This window comes from Triticum urartu, chromosome 1, assembly GCF_003073215.2.
Source record: "Triticum urartu cultivar G1812 chromosome 1, Tu2.1, whole genome shotgun sequence".
Classification (NCBI taxonomy): Eukaryota; Viridiplantae; Streptophyta; class Magnoliopsida; order Poales; family Poaceae; genus Triticum; species Triticum urartu.
The window spans coordinates 66,775,051-66,784,220 of NC_053022.1; positions in this window are offsets into that span (position 1 = coordinate 66,775,051).

Below are 9,170 nucleotides of genomic sequence, written 5' to 3' on the forward strand. Positions count from 1 at the left end.
CTCTAAGCGAACTATGAGCCGACGACACTAAATGGTTCGCTCAGGATGGTGATCCGAGGGAACACATTTGACATGGAAAATTTCTGTTTTGAGAGCATTTCAATTTTCACTAGTTCCCTTTGATGTAGCTGTTGGGGAACGTAGTAATTTCAAAAATTTCCTACGCACATGCAAGATCATGGTGATGCATAGCAACGAGAGGGGAGAGTGTTGTCCACGTACCCTCGTAGACCGTAAGCGGAAGCGTTAGCACAACGCGGTTGATGTAGTCGTACGTCTTCACGATCCGACCGATCAAGTACCGAACGCACGACACCTCCGAGTTCAGCACACGTTTAGCCCGATGACGTCCCTCGAACTCCGATCCAGCCGAGTGTTGAGGGAGAGTTTCGTCAGCACGACGGCGTGGTGACGATGTTGATGTTCTACCGACGCAGGGCTTCGCCTAAGCACCGCTACAGTATTATCGAGTTGGACTATGGTGGAGGGGGGCACCGCACACGGCTAAGAGACGATCAACTCGATCAATTTGTGTGTCTAGAGGTGCCCCCCTGCCCCTGTATATAAAGGAGGAAGGGGAGAGGTGGCCGGCCTAGGAGGAGGGCGCGCCAAGGGGGGAGTCCTACTCCCACCGGGAGTAGGAATCCTCCTTCCCTTGTTGGATTAGGAGAGAAGGAAAGATGGGGAGAGGAACAAGGAAAAATGGGCTGCACCCCTTGTCCAATTCGGACCAGAGGGGGGGGGGGCGCCTCCTTCCTTTTGGCCTCTCTCCTCTATTCCCGTATGGCCCAATAAGGCCCATAAAACACATAACACATAACAAATCCCTGAAAGCCCTGGTCACCTCTCCTCTCTTCCACTAAAGCCCACTAAGGCCCATATACCTCCCGGGGGGTTCCGGTAACCTCCCGGTACTCCGGTAAAATCCCGATTTCACCCAGAACACTTCCGATATCCAAATATAGGCTTCCAATATATCAATCTTTATGTCTCGACCATTTCGAGACTCCTCGTCATGTCCGTGATCACATCCGGGACTCTGAACAAACTTCGGTACATCAAAAAGCATAAACTCATAATATAACTGTCATCGAAACCTTAAGCGTGCGGACCCTACGAGTTCGAGAACAATGTAGACATGACCGAGACACGTCTCCGGTCAATAACCAATAGCGGAACCTGGATGCTCATATTGGCTCCTACATATTCTACGAAGATCTTTATCGGTCAGACCGCATAACAACATACTTTGTTCCCTTTGTCATCGGTATGTTACTTGCTCGAGATTCGATCGTCGGTATCTCAATACCTAGTTCAATCTCGTTACCGGCAAGTCTCTTTACTCGTTTCGTAATACATCATCTCGCAACTAACTCATTAGTTGCAATGCTTGCAAGGCTTATGTGATGTGCATTACCGAGAGGGCCCAGAGATACCTCTCCGACAATCGGAGTGACAAATCCTAATCTCGAAATACGCCAACCCAACATTTACCTTTGGAGACACCTGTAGAGCTCCTTTATAATCACCCAGTTACGTTGTGACGTTTGGTAGCACACAAAGTGTTCCTCCGGTAAACGGGAGTTGCATAATCTCATAGTCATAGGAACATGTATAAGTCACGAAGAAAGCAATAGCAACATACTAAACGACCGGGTGCTAAGCTAATGGAATGGGTCATGTCAATCACATCATTCTCCTAATGATGTGATCCCATTAATCAAATGAGAACACATGTCTATGGTTAGGAAACATAACCATCTTCGATTAACGAGCTAGTCAAGTAGAGGCATACTAGTGACGTTTGGTTTGTCCATGTATTCACACAAGTATTATGTTTCCGATAATACAATTCTAGCATGAATAATAAACATTTATCATGATATGAGGAAATAAAATAATAACATTATTATTGCCTCTAGGGCATATTTCCTTCAGTAGCATGACAATTTTCTTCTCCCAGCATGGCAACTCCCAAACAAGTTTTTTTTAAAACCATTTTTTTCTAGGCTGGTAAGTCTCCATGTTGCATCCTGGCAAATCCCTGAAAACACATAACAAATACTTTGTTGCAACATGGCAAATTCGTGACAATCTTTTTGCTAGCATGCCATTTTTTCTTTACAATATGACAAATTTTTATACAACAGCATGGCAAATATATTTGTTTTAGCATGGCACTCCTGAGCATTTGTTGGAAATGATTTTTAAGAGAACACTCCCAGATTGTGGAGTTCATTTGGATGACCTCCACTACCGGAATCGCCCCCTATGCCGACGGCCCCCGTCGGCATAGGGCCGTCGGCAACATATACGCCGGCACAGCCAGGGAGGCCGTCGGCATAGAAAAGCCGTCGGCATATATGCTACGCCGACGGGGGCCGTACATCTATGCCGACGGCCCCGGCCGTCGGCAACGATCGCGCCTAACGGCGGCCGCCGTCAAGTTTGCCCAACGACAGGTCGCCACGTGGCACCCCTATGCCGACGGCCTAGCCGTCGGCTTAGTCAAAAACTACGCCGACGGCGAGGCCGTCGGCATAGGTTTGCCACATGGCGACCAGGCATACTCCTTCATACAGAGCTCCCAGTAGCTGACACGTGGGACCTATGCCGTCGGCCTAGCCGTCGGCTTAGTTAAAAAACTGTGCCGACGGCTAGGCCGTCGGCATAGGTGCCACGTGTCAGCTACTGGGAGCTCACGCCAGCCCTATGCCGACGGCATAGCCGTCGGCATAGTTTGCTTTTTCTTTTTTCTATTTGTTTTCAAATCAATTCAGTTCAAAGAACATCACATAACAGCAGATATATATGATGTAATATACATATAGAACACAACGAACATAAGCATAAGCATCATCACAACAATAATTGCATAAGCATCATCACACACAAGTCTCTAAATGATCATCATCACAACCAACATAAGCATAAGCATATAGAAAAGCACACAAGTCATCTAAATGATCATCACCACACACAAGTCATCTCAAGCATCATCACCACACACAAGGCTTAAGCGCCAGGACGTCGAGCACCGCGGAGGTCGTCACCGCCAAGACCGCCGAAGCCCAAGTCGTCACCGCCAAGACCGCCGAAGCCCAGGTCGTCAGTGCTAGTGGCAGCGCTACCGCCAACATCGCCTCCACCTCCGCCTCCGTGGATCGGAGTGGTCGGGCTCCGTGTCTCCGGAGTGCTGCGAAGACCACCGCCAACGGTAGATCCACCTGTTCCCTGGATGTTGAAAAGACATATTAACGGGATATATGACTGTGTTGAAAGGCATGACATGCTTTGGGTGAATAGATTGGGGATGAACTAACCGGCGAGGGGCCAGCGTTCTGTGCCACAAACTCCTCAAAGGTCAGCAGCACTGGTTGTGCTGGAGGGCATTGTGCTGGCTGCAACTAAGGACACCTGCCGGCCGCCATTTCCTGAAAAGCCTGCTGCATCTGGCGATCCCTCTGCACTTGGTGTTCATAAAGCCTCTGATGCCACGCCATGGTCTCCTGGCGTGTGTACTCCAGGTAGGTCTACGGTATGACATGATGGAACTCATAAAACTACTAAATGCGGAAAATAAAGTGAGCAATGAAGATAAGAGGGAAAATACTTACAGATTGTTGCTCCTGAAAGAGGGACTGTGCACTGGTCACTGGCTGGCTCGTGCGCTGGCTCAGGCTCGGGTCGATCCGACGGAGCTGTGTGTAGGAGATAGTAGGAGTGATCACAGCATCGAGAACCGCCTCCCGACCGTGCTCCTTGGGCCCCATGCTCACCACCGCCCTGTCGTCCAGATCCGCCACAATGGGGTTAGGTGTGTCAGGATGTAACTTCAGATACGCTTCGGAGTAGGCCTTCTTCCTCCCCGCGGTCTTCTTGCCGTAGTACTTGGGCTCGCCAGGCTTGGGGTCCTTCCGCGCATGGCGATCTCCCACGCCTGCATGTGTGAGAGCGGCCGCTTCAGTTTCTCCTCCTGCACCACCAAACAAAGGTTAGTCATACATAAGAATGTGATGGTAAATAGAAGAAGAAGAATGTTTAATGGGGTTAGTCATACGTTAACTGCCTTGTGGAGATAGTGGTTTCGGTTTCCCTGAGCATGTACTCCCTCCGTCCCTCGGTTAGCCTTATTTTTGGTTCTCATAGCCGCCCAGGCTCCAGCCTCATCACACCAAAGATCCACCAATGCTGCCCAGGACTCGTCTTTTCCATAACACCAATTTGGACACACCTACATAATAAAAGCATAATGGCATGTAGGTGTGTCCAAATTGGTGTTATGGAAGCATAAAGCATAAAGCATAATGTACCACAAGGTAATGAAAGCATAATGAAAGCATAATATATGAAAGCATAATGAAAAATCTTTTATACTTACCGCTAAGAACTCGGGCCTCTCCAAGGTAATGCCCATCCTCCGCGCTTCTTCCTTGGTCATCTTGACACCAAGAACGTCGTGGTAGTATGTGGAGATGGCCACATAGCGCACCTCGTACTGCATCTGGCAGGCCTTCTTCTTGCATTGGCGCAGCATGATCTGGTCCGCTCTAGCCCTGTGCTCCGGAAGAACTCGATAGAATTTCTACAATCATGAAAGAAACAGGAATGGAAGAAGCCATGAGTTAAATCATTCATGAAACTAGAATGGACTTGTGCTTCTGAAGAGAACTCACCCAGAAAGTAGTGATCACGGCCTTGGCATGGGTCTCATGGTCCGCGTGGCGGACCGCTTCCCAGTGGTCCCAGCTCGTGGCCAAAACCCGACGGTCCGGCTGCCTGACTGGATCCGGACAGTACAACCCCGGCCAGTATAACTTCAACAAGACGGTGATGAGGCCATTAGGAATACGGACCCCTTTAGAATATATCCAGTTGCTACAAAAGAATGAACTATTAGCATGTGACAAGCAAAATAAATAACAACCGGAATAAGCATGTGACAAGCAAAATAATGAAATTATTACAAAGTGGCACTTACTCTTTTCCCGTGGGCTCAATGAGCCACTTCTGCTCCTCAGCAGCAGGAACCTGCTTTGGTAGCTTTGCGTTACCACGCAGCCACCGCTTGTTGTCAACCCCCTTCCCGTCACCACCATCATCCCCGCCACCACCCTCCTCCTCGCCTGCCTCCCCCTCCCCAACCTCCTCCTCCTCGCCTGCCTCCTCCTCCCCAACCTCGTCCTCCTCCTCCTCGTCCTCCTCCTCCCTAGAGTGTACCTCACTAGAGGAGGGTTCCTCACTAGAGGAGGGCCTCGAAGACAACACCCCTAAGTCGGTGAGGGTGCGCTCTTTCTGGCCGCGACCCCCTGTAGTGGCTCTCCCCCACCACCTCGCCCTCTAGAGGCTCCCCCCGCCCACTCCTCCTCTAGGGGCACCTCTCCCTCGACCTTCCTATGAGGAGTCATCGTCAAGTAGCCGAGGGGGAGGATTACGTGCTCGACCACTCCGACTAGACATGCCGATGACCTTGCGTAGGAAACCCATGCCGTCGGCCTTCCCCTTGCCCATGTTCCACGAACCTGCATTGAAAAGAGAATAAGGAATTAGTAAATTAATGAAATGAAGGAAAAGGCATGATAATAAACACATTAATAAAAATGCATAAAAAGGCATATTCCTAAACTATAGAAAAAAGACTTGAAACATACATCTGCTAGAACCCATATGAATCATCACTGTTGTAACCTCTTTCTCGGTCCGTCTCATCATCACTATAAATCATATCATCTTTGTTGTCCGACGGAGGTGGAGGCTCTTCCTCGTCGTCAGCGTCTTTGTTTAACTTTTCTAGCATAAGTATGTCATTTTCATTAACAATGGTCTCACCATCATTCCGTGCATCGTCGACGTTTGGATCCACATCATCATCACCCAATGGTCTAGCGTCATCGTTTCTAACCACATCATCATCATCATCAGGTTCTTGATAGAACACTCCCTCATATGTCATGGGGTTAATGTTGTAGTAATCGTCTTCATTCGGGTCTGGTAGCTTACCATGTGGCGACACCTTGAACACAACTTCCCAACCCTTTAGATACACTTTCTGGCATGGGTAAGGCAGATAATATACTTGTGCAGCTTGGTAGCCGCAATGAAGAGATCGGCTCCGGCATAGACGGTTGATGGTTTAACTTCGACCAAACCAATGGAAGGCGTATGTTTTACCCCCTCCCACGCATCGAACCATCGGCATTTGAACACAGGCAGACTTAGGGTCTCACGCCCCTGGCGGAATTTAACCTCGTATATATTTTGTACCCTTCCTTAGTAGTCTACTGAATTTTGACCGGGGGTGTACACTCCGGTATTTATAGTTTTGGGATCGGGCTGGCTGTTTTGGTGCTCCTCTGTATGGAAGCGATACCCATTCACATCATACTTTTTACATGTCATGACGGCAGGGTCAAAACCCATGGAAACTCATCTCAATTCATCATCCATAGATATGTTCGGATCTTTTCCCTACAAGTATAATGGAAATTGTTGCGTGCATTAGTTCGGTTAACTAATAAATGTTGAACTAGGTATTTAATAGGGGAGTGTGGAAAATTACTTTCTCCATGAACCAAGCAACAAAATTTTTACATCCAGGGTTTCCATGACGGAGAAGAGTAAGTGCCTCCGCCTCAGTAGGAGGATTCACTCCCGTCCATTCCTCTTGAACGAAATCACTAAAAAAAGAAAAGCGGTGTTAGACCGGGACTGAGTGAACATGCAACATGATGATGTGGAAGACATAAAGGAATGGTGTAGTGGTATTACCTCATCCACACTTCCTCAACGTCCTTGATGTTGTGCAAGATATAGAACATGAGGTCCTCCCACTCTTGTCGTGGCATGTTATAAGATTTCGAGGCCCCAACCCTCCCACCTTGCGCGTTGAATAGATCGAGCCTGGGTTGATACTTGGGCTCTTCTATATTATATCGAGGCACCTTGTTATGCAGATGGGGAACGTGGTCTGGATAGTATGATGTCCTGAGGTCTAACACCTCCTCTAGGATAACTGCCTCAGCTATGGAAGCTTCAATCTTAGCTTTGTTTCCACATTTCCGTCGGAGATGCTTGTTCTGCCTCTCAGGGCCGTACTGCTAGCGATTCTGCACAGGCCCCCCCAGTAATACCTCGTTCGCGAGGTGCAAAATGATATGTGTCATCGGAGTAAAGAAGCCTGGCGGAAAGATCTTCTCTAGCTTGACTATCAACTCCGGTGCCTTCTTATGCAATTTTTCAATCACCTCTTTACTTACTTCTTTAGCATAGAGCGTGCGGAAGAAATGGCTAAGCTCGGCAAGCACTCGCTAGACATGCTCGGGGACATAGCCTCGAACCATCACCGGCATTATCCGCTCAATCCATACATGGTAGTCATGACTCTTCAGGCCGGTCACTTTTCCCGTTGAAAGATTGACTCCCTTACTTATATTCGATGCATAACCATCGGTGAACTTCAAAATTTGTTTCAGCCAGATAAGTACTTCTTTTTTTTCTTGCGGTTTAAGGACAAAGTCAGCATCTGGCTTGAACCAGTTTTTTTGACCGCCTGTGGGAGGCTTCATGTTCAGGCGTGGTCTATCACAAATTCTCTGTTGATCGGCTCTAGCTTTAACGTTATCCTTCGTATTATCAGGAATGTTGAGGATCGTGTGGAAAAGGGACTCTGCCACATTCTTTTCGGTGTGCATCACATCAATATTGTACGGAAGTTTGAGGTCCTTGAAATAGGGAAGCTGCGAGAAGGGGGTAATGTGAGTCCAGTTGTGCGTCTCACCATATCCCTCGAAGCCTTTGCCTTTGCCTTTGACTTTAGGCTTGAGAGCTTTTAGCTGAGCAAGAACATCTGCCCTCGAAAATGTTGGAATCTCGGTTACTTCATGAACAACCCGGCCTTTCGTGAAGTTCTTCTTGTCTTCCCTGTCTGGATGGTCTGGAGGGAGGAACTGTCGATGCAGGTTAAAGGCTACATACTTGCCACCCTTACTCAGCTAAATCATTCGCAGAGCCTGCATGCACACTGGGCATGGCATCTTCCCACTTGTACACCATTCGCAGAATAGAGCATAGCCGGGAAAGTCATGCATGCAATAGTGCAACCAAACTTTCATCAAGAAATTTCTCTGCAGATCCCGGTCGTCTGTCAACCTCGGAAAGTACCAAGAATGGTGCAAAGCATCCACAAGCGGCTGCATAAACACACCCAATTGCTTCCCCGGGTATTCAGGCCCCGGAATGATGAGCGACAAGAACATGGTCTTCCGTTGCATTAGGGCACCGGGAGGAAGATTGAGCGGAATTACAAACACAGGCCAGCAACTGTATGGATTGGACTACATACCATATGGATTGAACCCATCACCTGATATGGCTATTCTGACATTCCCAGCCTCGGCTGCTTCCTTGGGGTATTCTTCATCGAACGACTTCCATGCTTCCCCTCCCAATGGATGTACGATTTTTTTGGATTGTACCTTATACCTTCCTTATGCCACTTCATCATTTTGGCAGAATCCTTCGTGATGAAAAGGCGCTGTAGTCTTTTTATAAAATCAAGATACCGAAGAACCTTAACGGGGATGGTTAGCTGCTTTTTCTCACCATCCTCACCGACCACCTCAATGTACCGAGACGAACCGCACTTCCTACAGTACTTGTCATCTGCATACCCGTGCCTAAACAAAAGGCAATTCTTCGGGAAAACATCTATTTTCTCATAATCCATAGAGAGTGCCTTCATGATTTTCTTTGTATCGTACATGCTTTTCGGTAGTTCATGACCCTCAGGGAGGCTGTTAGCCCATACTCCCAGGAATTCTTCGAAGCATTTCTGGCTACAGCCGTACTCAGCCTTGACTGCAATCAGTTGTGAGATGGCATCCAGCTGAGATATTTTCACACCCGCATAAAGAGGTTTCTTCAACAAGGCCAAGACCTCCAAGAAGGCCTTTGCGGTTGCCTCCGGCTCCTTCGGTTCATTCTCTGAAGGTGTTGCATTTGCCGTTTTTGCAACAATGACATCATCTAGCATGTCCCTGACCCCGTCGTCCTCATATCCATTGATGGGTTGTCGCATCACCTCCTCTCTACCACGGTCCTGCTCGGCTAATTTTATCGGCGGCATGTCAAAGTTTGGCATATATCCGTGCGTGCGAAGGTGCTCACTCATG